The following is a 12,119-nucleotide window of genomic DNA, read 5'->3' on the forward strand; positions in this document are numbered from 1 at the left end:
CAGCTAATCGACTCATTACTGTCCATCTACTAACCCCGCTATGGTTCTGCCTTTTAGATGTATTAAGAGCCTTGTGGCTCTTAATTCATCTAAAAGGCTGAAGCGCAGGGGGCAGGGAGGGACGAGGCATGAGCCGGGAATCAGCTGTCCCTGCTCATGCCTGGTCCCCCCTGCTGCACTTGTGCTTTTTAAATGTATGAAGAGCAGCCCGCCTGACGACTGTTAATACATTTAAAAAGCACAAGTGCAGCGAGAGAGAGGGACTGAGCGCTAGCCAGGAATCAGCCGATTCCCAGCTTGTCTTCCAATCCCCCGCTACACCTCTGCTCCCACACAGACATGGCGCTGGGTGAGGAAGTGGCTTTTAAGCCACCTCCCCTGAGCACCAGTTCCTGCTCCCCCTCTGTTCCCCAGATAGTCACTTACATCCCTACGGGAGGCACAAATACTGTTGATGTGGAATTCTGGGTTAGCGTCAGAAAAATATATATTCAGATTAGATTTATTAATAGTAACTAAAAATGCTTGGTGCTTATATTGCATGTGAACACATCTTAAAAGCACAAGGTACCTAATGAGAAAATGAGCAATAGTTTATGATGGTATGGCACTTTCTTAAAGCTATATTATGCATATCAATAATGAAGGAAGCACGGTTTATATTCTTAAAAATAGGGGGCCAGATACTCAGCTAGTGTAAACGGTGCAATTTCATTGCCTTCTATGGAGGTGCACCCATTTACAGCTTCTGAAGATCTCAGTATTGGACAAACGTCATAGTATTCTTTCCATCCATTTTTGAAATGCAGTTGATTTAGATTTATTTTTATATGCAAACTGGCACTGCCAGTTTTCTATTTTTACTTAACCTCAATGGTTCTTGTCACTAACATCAACTGTTTGTGCACCAGAAGAAAATCAAGTGATATCCAATGACAAATGCTTTAGATTTTTTACATCACTGCACTTAGAAGTTTTGTGACACACGATCCCTCTTCCCTGAGCCTGCCGCAAACGTGTGGATTGTAGCTCTGATTTTTTGTGACGCGTGGGGAATGTGCAATAGTCAGAAAAAGTAGTAGGCAGTCACCAGTTTGGGAGTCTAACTCCCAAAGAATAACTGGGACTTTAAATACAAGAGCAAAGCTGTTTCTAGACTAATGAATCTAGAACGAAGTTGCGTTACCTTCTTTCCAGAACAGAAATGTCAGGCCTAATGAAGCCATAGAGTGTTTGAATGTACAGAGGTCCAGCAGATTGAATATAGTTTATGAAGCCTGATTTCTCAAAGGCCACCTTTTGTCTTACAAGTGCATGCTGCGTTTCCTAGTGCTCTTGGACTTTTTTCATCGTGGTTCTTCCTCAGAGAGCATGGCCTATCCCAAAGCTGAACCAGAGAGGGGATTGAGAGAGATTCCCTAATCATTTGTTCCGGGCACGACCGGCCTTTGCTGTCCTTTGAAACTAACTCCTCTTGCCTTCTGAGGTGGCCACAACTCCGTCTCCTCCAAATGCCACTTCCTCAGACACAGGCTAAGCCTCTGCACCCCCGGTCCCTTCACCCCAAGAGTCCAAGTGGCATTTTCTCTCGCCTGAACGTTGGGCTGGTTTTGGGGAATGCGTTTTGATGTAACTGGCCACGTGTCGGGATTTTATCAACCGCTCCCTGACTGTTCAGGCTTTGTCCCTGAAATATCTGCGGCCAGCAGAGTGTGCAGATGAAACTGTATGTACGAATTAACAGCAGCAAAATAAACGGGACTTGGTCCAGCTTTTTCTCTGTCGTTACATTTTGACTGTTCTTTGCACACAAGAGGTTGAAAGACAATGAACTGAGGAACCAGCTGGCTCAAGGGGCAACAAGAGCCTAGAGTAGGGATTGGTTGAAACGCAGACACACCCCATCTCCTCGGTTTGCCACTTCTGAGGTACAAAACCACAGGACCTTCAGGATGAGTCTGAGCCCCTAAAACTGGAGAGTTGCCATGTGCACAGAACACCCTGACAGATTTCCCAGGGCAGCTCCCGGCCTAAGGGATGCTGATGAGAAAACCAGATAGGTGGCAACCCCCTTTTCCTTCTAAAGAGGAGCAGGCTGAGGAGAAAAGCCCCACCCCTCCTGAAGGCCAGGAGAACAGAGGCGTTGTGCGGGATGGCTTGATGTGGCCGAGTTCTGGTGGGGAGGAGGGGTTGGTCTGACACTCTGGCGGGCTTACGTCTGACGTCCTCACACTGAAGGCTGTCGGCTTCTCGTGGGCCCCAGGCTGCGTAGGATATGACACTATCCCACATATCGCGTCGCCGCAGAGCCAAGGGGCTATTATGTCGGTTAATTAGCCCTGCTCATAAATAAATAGAGTTGCATGGACCCCTCTGGAGAATGAACTTCTCTTTTTAGCCACAGAATATCCACCCCTCCCCAGCAAGACAACCTCAAGGGCAGCATGTGCTCTCCATAGCCCACTCAGTCCTGGGACTTTGCTGAGAGGGCCAAATTTAGCTCCAACCGGGATAGGGGAATTTTTTCCAAAGGGCTGGAAATGTACTGGTTTAGATCAATGCTGAGATTGTCTCTGGTAGCTGGGGCTTTAATTAAACCATCCAATATTGCAAGACTCACAATAAAATAAGATTCACAACACTGAAACACATGGAACCCCCTCTTGCCTCCCGGGGTGACTTGGGCGCAGGCCTCGCTCCTCCGTGTGTCTGGGCGCCTGATGTTTCGAACATAAAAGGAGATCCTGAGCACCCCAGTGGTGATGCCGGATAGTTGGGGATCCCCTATGCACCCCCTTGCTCCTAAAGGAACATACAATAGCGGTACCTCCACCTGGCTGGCCCTGTGCACACTTACTGGCGTGCGTTGGGAGCCTCCAGGAATCAACTTATTCCAGGAATAATCTGGATCTAATTCCAAATCAACTACTATACATCTAATTGATTACATTAGAATTAACACACCTTTACTTGACACCTTAAAGAAACAGGATTTAACAGACTAAAATTGAGTAACATCCATTAACAAAGTGCACAGAAAGAAAGGAAACTTATCCCACTGGCATTGAGCCTTGCCCAGCCAGGCCAGGCCATACAGCAGCTCTGGTTTCCTCACCAGATCACTCTGCCTCTCTTTGGACCCAGAGTCAGGCTGTTTTCTGGGCTCTGTCTCAGGCAGCACTTTCTCAAACAGCCACAGTTACTCACTTCTATGCAGGCCCATCTCAGCCAGGCTTTCTCCCGCCCAGGAACAATCCCCAACAGCCTCAGAAGCAGCCTGCTAGATCCAAGCCCCTGCAGGCTCCAACTTCCAGCAATAGCTCCTGCACTGGAAAAGGCTCCCCACCAGCAACATGGCTCCTCTCTCCAAATTGAGGCTCATCAGCTCTCTCCCTGCACTGCCTGGAAGTGTGCAACAGTTTCCCCTCCTTTTTCCCAAGGGCTCATGGGAGTTGTAGTCTCTAGAGCTAGATTGACGCACCAAGGATCCTCCCAGTAAAAGTCAGAGGCTCTTATAGTAACGGGAGCCTACAGACAAACATAAAGCTAACAGGTTTTGCCTCTCCCCAGGCACAGAGATGCAGAGTGTCCATGTTCACCTTCTACCTATAGTCCGGTCGCTCCAATCACCTGGCTTGGCCACGTTCACGCTCCCTGAAAGGTGCCTGTTATATAAATCTGATTCAAACAGCAGGGCCCTCCCTGGTCCTACAGCCAGACTCAGGATGGTAATGTTTCAGCACCAAGTTGTCTATTAAAAAATGTAGTACCTAAAAATGATCCAAACTGAATGCCACATGCTCCACTTTCTGGTCCAGTCGCGCCCGTTTTCACGGCTGCCTGCTCCCTTTCATTGTGTATTGAGATCACAAGCTCGTCAGGGCAGGATCTGCATGGTCTGTCAAGCACCGGGCACGTTGCCATGTCATTAATAATTAACAGGAGGAATTCACTGGGTCTTCCTGGATTTCTCTCCTGCTCCCGCCACAGTTTTCAGCCCCATCATCTCTTTTGCCGTTTAATTTTCTGCTTTTCCGTTTTTCTTCCCCTTTCCCCCCAAACACTCCTCTCCTGCCCCAGCCCCGTAGAGTCTCTCTCCTCATTCCTCCTGGGATCTCTCTGCTCAGGTCCCATCCCTGAGGTCTTTCCTCTCACAGGAGCGCCCCCCAAATCCCTTTCCCCCATCTTGGGCCTCATGCTGGTCCCCTTCCTTTCACCCCTGGGGATCTCTCTTACCCCTTGACTCCCCCATTTTGCTACCTTTGTCCTTTGGGCCTTCACCCTCACACACCTCCCTTGGGACAGGTCTCCCCTACAATTCTTCCCTCACCCTTGCAAACCTTTCCCCCTTCGCTCATTCTCCCCTTGTCCCCCTTGGGGATCTCATGGCAGGTAGGAGATAGAAGGGATGCCTCACCATCTTCTCCCCCCTTGGGGCTTTCTCTCCACCCTCTTCATACGTGGGTTGCCCTTTGTCCATGTTTCCATGGGGAGAGGGTGTCTCTCCTGCTGCCCTGCCCCCCCCACACTGTGGGGGTGTCTCCATTTCCATGTCTCCCTCTCTCTCCTACCTGGCATCTCTTCACCAACTCCGGGGCTGCTAGTTCCCTGTCCTGCCCCTTATGAGGGGACAAGTCTCTGCTTCTCCTTGGGAGCCTCTAGCTCTCTCTCTGGGCCATCTGCTCCTCCTTCGTTGGGGGGAGGGATGTAGATGCATCTTGGCACCTTACTCTCTCTTGCTGCTGAGGGAGGTTGCTAGAGCTCCACCCCCAGGCCCAAGCCTCCCTCAGGCACAATCGGCTTCCTTGGGGTGGTGGGTGCTGGCTGCCCCTCAGCTCTGCCCTGCAGAGAGGCGTGCAGGGTAGGAGGCCAAGGAGCAGTTACCCTCAAAGCCAAGGCAGGAGAACAACCAAAGTGGGGGCCAGGCCGAGTTGTGACGACGGGGGGATTCCCCCAGACCTGATTAACATACCCCCCTACCTAGCAACCGCCTGCCCTTACAACAGGACGGGCGCTAACACCCACCTCAGCAACAGCAAACGCCTCCCCGCCTGTGAGGCGCTGACCCTCCCAGGTGTGCCTGTTACCTCAGGGTGAGGGGAGGAAGGAAGCTGTTGCACTCACGAGCAGTAGGTGTTCTCAGGTGGCAGAGGCCTGTGGCTTCAGGATACAAGGACCAAGGTTCTAGTCCCAGACCAAACCCCCAGGCAGGAATGGTGTGTGTGTGCATTGTGTGGCACAAGGAACCCCTGCAACAGGGTGCCAGCTTGCAGTCCCCAACCAGGAGACAGGACCTGGGTGAATCTGAAGGAGGGCCTCATGAACCCAAATACCTCAGCCCCTCCTGTGGGGCCGCTCTTGCTTTTGTTTCTCTCAAAGGATGCCTGTTGACTTGAGCTACCCCAAAGCGAGCCACACTGCCGAGCATCCACACAGGGGTTTGCTTTATTCCGCTGGCTTTGATTCACACGGGGTACTACGCTCTGTTTGGACACTCTCTCCGGCTTGCTCTCATAGGGAACAATGGTAACTCCCACAGTGTGGTAGGATGGCCCCAGCCGCAGGCACTGGGGGAGAGCAGGCGCTGGGGGCAGCAACTCACCGTCCCCAGTACGCCCACACCATGGGCTGCTGATACACTAGGCAGGGGGAGGCGTTGCCTTCTCAAACCACCAGCCTAGCCCCGCCCACATTCTACACTGTAGGCCCCGCCCACACCTACTGTAGGCGTACTGGGGGCGGAGAGTTGCTGCCCCCAGCGCCTGCTCTCCCCTAGTGCCCGAGGCTGGGGCCATGCGCCCTCCCCGTGGTGCTGGGGCCACATGCCATCTCACCTCCCTGTAGTGCCAGGAGGTGAGGACTGGGCAGAAGGGGCGGGGCTGGGGTGTTGCCTCCCCCCCGCCTTACCTTCCCTCCCCACCTGTGCTCCCCCACACATCTTGTCTGGGTTGTCAGGGTACGTTGAAAGAACCAGGGGCAGACATTGCTCCCAGTGAAGCCAATGCCAACCGCCCCCTGCCTCAGCACTTCCTTCAGCTTCCCCATCCTGGGCTGACCCCAGCTGGAGCGTCAGCCCAGCCCTGAGGAGCGGCTACCCCACTGTGGTGCCTCAGGGAAGCCGGGCCGGTGTGGACCGGGCCTTAGAAACCTGACTGAGTCAGTCAGCAGGATGGTGCCAGCCCAGCACCCCTCGGCAGCCAGTGCCCCGCCTCCCAGCATCTCCTGTCAGCTGGTGGCCCTACCATTCAACTCCTCCTCTTCCCTCCCACCCCCCAAGATCATCCATTCTGTGGCATGTGGAGTGGGCGGGGAGGAGTGGAGACATGGGAGAAGGCAGAATTCAGGCCTGACAACGGGAAGAGATTAAGGAGTCCATTGCCCTGGGACCCGGTGTTTCAATGCAGCGTCAGTGGCCAGAGCCTCCGGCCCTTTAAATTGCCCCTGGAGTGCCACACCCAACCTCCATGCTGCTGTGAGGGCCTGCTGCTGTGAGCCCCGCCCCTTCTGTCTGAGACCCCGCCCCTTCCAGGAGTGCTGAGCCAGGCCCCACCCACTTTACCCAGCGGCCTGTGGAGGCTGCCAACTCCTCTGGCAGAATTGGATAGGAAGAAGTGGGGTGGAGGTTTAGGGGATGGAGAAGAACGGGGGTCGGGTCTGGGGCTGAACCGGGATTGAGTAGTCCTGAGCAAAAGAAAAACTCTGTTTGTGGGTGCCAGCATGAGCTGGATTTGATACCAACGGGCAAGAATTATGAGCCTGAGGCATCTTTGCAGAGTTGGACTTTTTCATTAAAGGTGGCTTTGGAACTCATTTGACGCACCAACTCTTGCACGTGCGGATCTAAAAAAAAACCCTGTGTGCATTTCAAAAAAAAACCTTCCGGCTCTACCTTGCCTAGGGGAGGACTAATAAATTTGCTGCTGCAGCAAGTGTTCATCTCTTGGGGAAATCCTGGATGCTGAAGTTTAATAAAGGGTAATTCTTAAGCAGAAGAACTGAAAGGGGAACCAGTTCCGATGACAAAGCAAATACAATTTAATTAGCCAAGAAAGTTCCACACACTCAGAATAAAGCAAGAGAAGCGTGGGCAGGGAAAATAGTCGCTTCCCATTTGCACCTGTGGGAATTATGAAACCATCTATTACCGAACTGTAGTCTGAGGCTTCTCATTGTCAGCGGTATCGGCTCGGTGGTCAGTTCTGCCCTCTGTTGTGTACAGTGCGGAGCGGGGAGGTGTTAATGGCTTCCAGGATGTGGGTCTTAGATCTATAGACAATCACAGAGGTGGGTAAAACTAAAGGGAAACACTTATTTCAAGTAAAATGCAGGAGCAATTAAGCCCGGAGCTTGTGGAGAATATTAGGAGTAAGTTATAAGGAAAGAAAAATGATGAGGGTGGAAAAATGGCTAACGTGCGGTCTCTATGGTAAATAATTTGCAAGAGAAGACATCAATAGCTAGGCCATGTGTCACGAATGGATCGTAACCCACTACCGATTATGGCTCTCAGTTGGAAGCCAGAAAATCCGGCAAGAAAGAGGGGCAGACCTCGGAAGACTAGGAAGCGTTTGATTACCAATGACACGGAAAAAAATAATTTGAAAAGGGAGGACTTAGGTCACATGGCAGCTGATGAGCAAGCCTGGAGAACAGGAATAGCCCAGTGAGCTGAAAAGGGTGGGATGGACTAAAGTCTAGGGACCTAGCAACAATATGAGACTAGTCGCTAAGGCACAAGGCTACGTGGCAAGAGAGGAGCAAAGCTGGTTTGAACTTGCCAGGCACAGGCGTGGGGTTTTCGGCACCAGGAAACTGGCGAGCTTTGTTTGCCTTTAGGGACACGAGCTTTGTTTTCTGTACCGTCTTTGTAAACAAACAGGCTCACCCCAAAGTTATACCTGACTCACCTCGCCCGTTCCTTCAGGCCCTGAGTACTGGCTAAGGAGCCATGGAGATTTGTTTGTTCGGCAAAGGGAAATGAAGCCATGATTTAAATAATACATTTAAATTTACATGGCTGCCACGCTGAGCGGACAAACAGCCGATCAGCTGGTTGTCGGCTCAGCGCGCTAGTCTGGATGCTCCCCTGTCGACATGAAAGCCCTTTATCGACCTCCCCGGTAAACCTCATCCTACGAGGCATAACAGGGAGGTCGATAAAGGGCTTTCAGGTCGGCGCGGGAGCGTCCAGACTAGCGCACTGAGCCGACAAACAGCTGATCAGCTGTTTGTCGGCTCAGCACGGAAGCCATGTAAATTTAAATGAAGCCGCGATTATTTAAATCGCGGCTTCATTTCCCTTTGCCGATCAGCCTAATCTACATGGCTCCATTGATGGAGCCATGTAGTTTAGACACACCCTAAGAGTTCAGGCAGAGACAAAATTAGTTGGAATTAAAGACCACCAGATCCTGGCTCGCTGCCTTGTGCTCTAACCGCTAGACCCAGGCCCTGTATGTGTGGACAATGCTTTGAAAAAGAGAAGACTGAATTCAGTTACTTTCCCCTGGGGCGGGTACAGTCAAAGTGCATGATGAAGATGGAGACAGATTCTAAACTAGGAGTCAGTCTTCATCTCAGCATATTTTAACCTGGTAAAACCGTTCTGTATAAAATATTTAACTCTGAAAAACGAGTCAAAATGGCAGGATCTTGGTCATGGCGGCAGCGTGAATTTCCCTTTATGCCTGATTCCCGCATCTTTGGTCAATTCCTTGGTGCTCATCACGTAATTTTCTATGCCTGGACTGGTAGCTCTGACAGCGATGATTTACACGAGAAGTCTTGCGTGTTTTTTCTTGTCCCTTCCCTTTTTTTCTGTGGTCCCCCATATTGTTAATTTCCTCCTGCCCAGCAATTCTTAAGGGCCTGCTTTTTCCTTGTGCTCTTGTCTAATTGAACGAGGATCACTCCCTTTCTCATCAGAGTCATTTGCACTCCAGATTTCTCCATTGGCACCTTTGCCCTTCCCGAGTTGAGGCAAGCCTGGCCTTCATAAAGGCGCTGCCTGGGTTCGGATTACTGCTTCCTCGGGTTCCCAATTTGGGGATCACATTGTGGGAAACCAGGGGAAAGTCGAGATGAGTGGCCACATTCATTATGCTCTACATTCAAACTTCCCCAGAGCCCAGGTAACACAAAGCCCGGATTTTGTTTTGGCCCTTTCTAGAGAAAAGGCCCGAAGCAAAGTCTGGATGTGGATCTAGATGGAGACTCTGTCATGCTGTCCGGAATGGCTCATGACTTAGGCTGTCTACACTGTAGCCTGTGCCGGCAAAACTCATGTCTTTCAGGGGTGTGACTATTCCACCACCATGAGTAATGTAAGTTACACCAACAGAAACGTGTGTGCACAGCGCTATGTCGGCACTTCTGCCTCTTGTAGAAGAGGTTCTTTTTATGCTATGAGAGGAGTCTTTCCCATCAGCACGAAGCATCTTAACCAGAGGCACTGCAATGGCGCTGCTGTGTGCAGTGCTTTTTTTCTGACGGTACTGCCCAGAACGGCATACCGCCACCTAATTTCCCAGCTCACAGAAAGGAAATGTAATTTCCCCCATGCATCCTGGCACCAGTTTTCCTGGGGTGGCTCGGCTCCTGATGGGAGCCTGTTTGGGACGTGCGGTTTTTTCTTCTGGATCCCGACGTGGCACTGTGGCTCTTAAAGGGGCTGCAACTAACTTTTGGTCCCTAGCATGGGGTTTTTGTTTGTTTGTTTGTTTGTTTGGCTCAACAAGTTTTCCTTTTTTTTTTTTTTTTGCTCACCAACTTTGCCCCAGAGTCCTGGCACCTTTTTTCTTACCAAAAAAGCACTGGCTGTATGTATAGACACAGCCTGCACGTACCAACCTCAGTAGCCTGTCAAAAGCTGGGCAGTCACTCCAAACTGGTGGAAGGTTCTATCATCGGATTTCACCAACTTAGTCTTAGATCACAGAACACTAGAACTGGAAAGGGGCCTCTAGAAGTCATCAAGTCCAGTGCCCGGCCCTCATGGCAGGACCAAGCACCATCTAGATCCTCCCTGATAGATGTTTGATGGAGCTGAGTGCGGGGGGAACTCGGGGCTGGGAAGTGGTCGAGGGGGAGGCGCCCAGGTGAGGTGGAGGGACATTGGAGCTGTGTTTCTGGTGGATTCCAAGACTGGAATAGCAGAGGGGGGTTGTGGATCAGGACCGGGTGGTACTGGCAGAGCTCTGTATGAGTGTGAGCTGGACGGCGTAGGTGAAGTGTGCGCTTAGCCTGTTCTCACCACACCTCGCTCACACTAGCGGTATTGGTCAGTGAGCAATTAAATCGCTTGATGCTACGTTAGCCCAAACCAAAGTCCGTCTTGGCATGTGAAATGCCTCCCAAACCGGAGGCGTCTATTTTTCATTCCCAGAGCTGAAAAACATCGGCCATGAAAGGCGTGGGTATAAATCATCTCGGGGCTAGGGCCTTTTGTGCCGGGTTTCAGCCTGAGTGACTTTTTATAGCTGAGTTATAAACTTTTAAAGGCCAAGCTAAATCATAGCGCTACTCAGACAACCCCTCCAAGAGGGGCTTAAGGGACATGGCTCTGATATATCTGTACCACATCTCCAAGTACACTTAGCTCAGGCGGCATCTGCGTGTCCCATTTGCAGTGAGCTTTCTCCAGTTTGGAAGAGAGTGAAGTTTAATGATTAAAGAGGGGCCCAAGCCTCAGGACTTGGGGATTTTAGCCTTGTTTCTGCTGCTGTGTCACCCTGTGACCTTGAGCAAGTCACTTATCCTTTGGGGGCCAAACTTTTTTCTCAGTTACACAGGGGCAAATCCAAATGACTGCACCAAACTCTGGATTCATGCAGCCATAAGTGAGAGCTGAATTTCACTCTGTGTTAAATGAGGATGAGAATATCTGCTTCCTTCTAAATGAGGTTGCAAGAGTTTGTGAAGTACTTTGGGGTCACCAATAGATGGTGTGCTGTAAGCCCAGGAAGTGCAAATCCAAATTCTACATTTTATGCTAGTTGAAGTTGGTTCCCTGGCATCATACTGGACTCATAGAATCATCAGAAACTGGGGAGTCAAAAGGCTGAGCCATCTAGTTCTAAAAAATTGCAAGATGTCACAGTTTCAACCTCGGATCCTGGAGTAATGTCCCATTCCAATAACTTTGATAGGTAAGCAGAATCAGCGTTGGATCAATGGAACAGAACCTTTCATGGAGACACTGCATGAATGAAAATACAGAACTTTTCTTGGGGTTCTTTTTCTAAATTTATTTGTTTATTAAACAAACAGAAACTACAACATGCATCAGATACTTTTTTTTCTTTATTGTACAACAAAACTACGGTTGTCACTTGTAATTCCAGCATTCCCAGCAACATCAGGCAGACTTTTTTGATGTTATCCAGTTTTGCACAGTCACTAGAGTGTCGCGTCATGAATTATTAAATCAGTGCTTCGTGGTAATACATAATTTCTTATCAATTATTCATGCTAATGTGTGTGTAGTTTACTTAATTGTGTTATTGACGATCAAAAGTAATTTCCTGAAAATCCTCAAGGACAGAAAATTTAATCAGCATAACTACTTTTCAGATGCAATGCTGTTAAGTATTCTTAATTTGCTCAACAATTCACTTATTTATGTACCTTTCTGGAGGAAATACGAGTTTAATCAAACAATTAGATTGAAGAGTTAGTGTACAGAGGGGCTGGAGAGCAACTGAATGCAAAGTAATTATGTTGAAATGAAGTTGGGTTTGCCTATTTTAAACACATCTCTTTTTTTTTCTTCTCCAGAAATCTAAAACAGAAATTATGACTGATAAAAGGGTGATTTCCCTATCCCTTAAGACAGACGCTTGTTTTTCCTTTGGTGGTAGGAAGGTGGTAGGGTGCTGTTGTTTAAATTAATAATAATAGCTTGAATTGACAGATAATTTATAGTCGTGAAATCTTCATTACTTACCATTCAGCAGCGTTGGAACAACAATGATGATCAAAAGCTATTGCACATTCCCCCTTGGTTAGGACACGGTTTTATCATCAGTGCAGGGAAAAAAGTACGAGAAAGGGCTGAATTAAAGAAACAAATCCCGTTCCACCAAAGCCCAGACCCAGTGGAGTTTTCCTTGTGCTCAGGC

The sequence above is a fragment of the Pelodiscus sinensis genome, chromosome 8 (genome assembly GCF_049634645.1).
Source record: "Pelodiscus sinensis isolate JC-2024 chromosome 8, ASM4963464v1, whole genome shotgun sequence".
Taxonomy (NCBI): Eukaryota; Metazoa; Chordata; order Testudines; family Trionychidae; genus Pelodiscus; species Pelodiscus sinensis.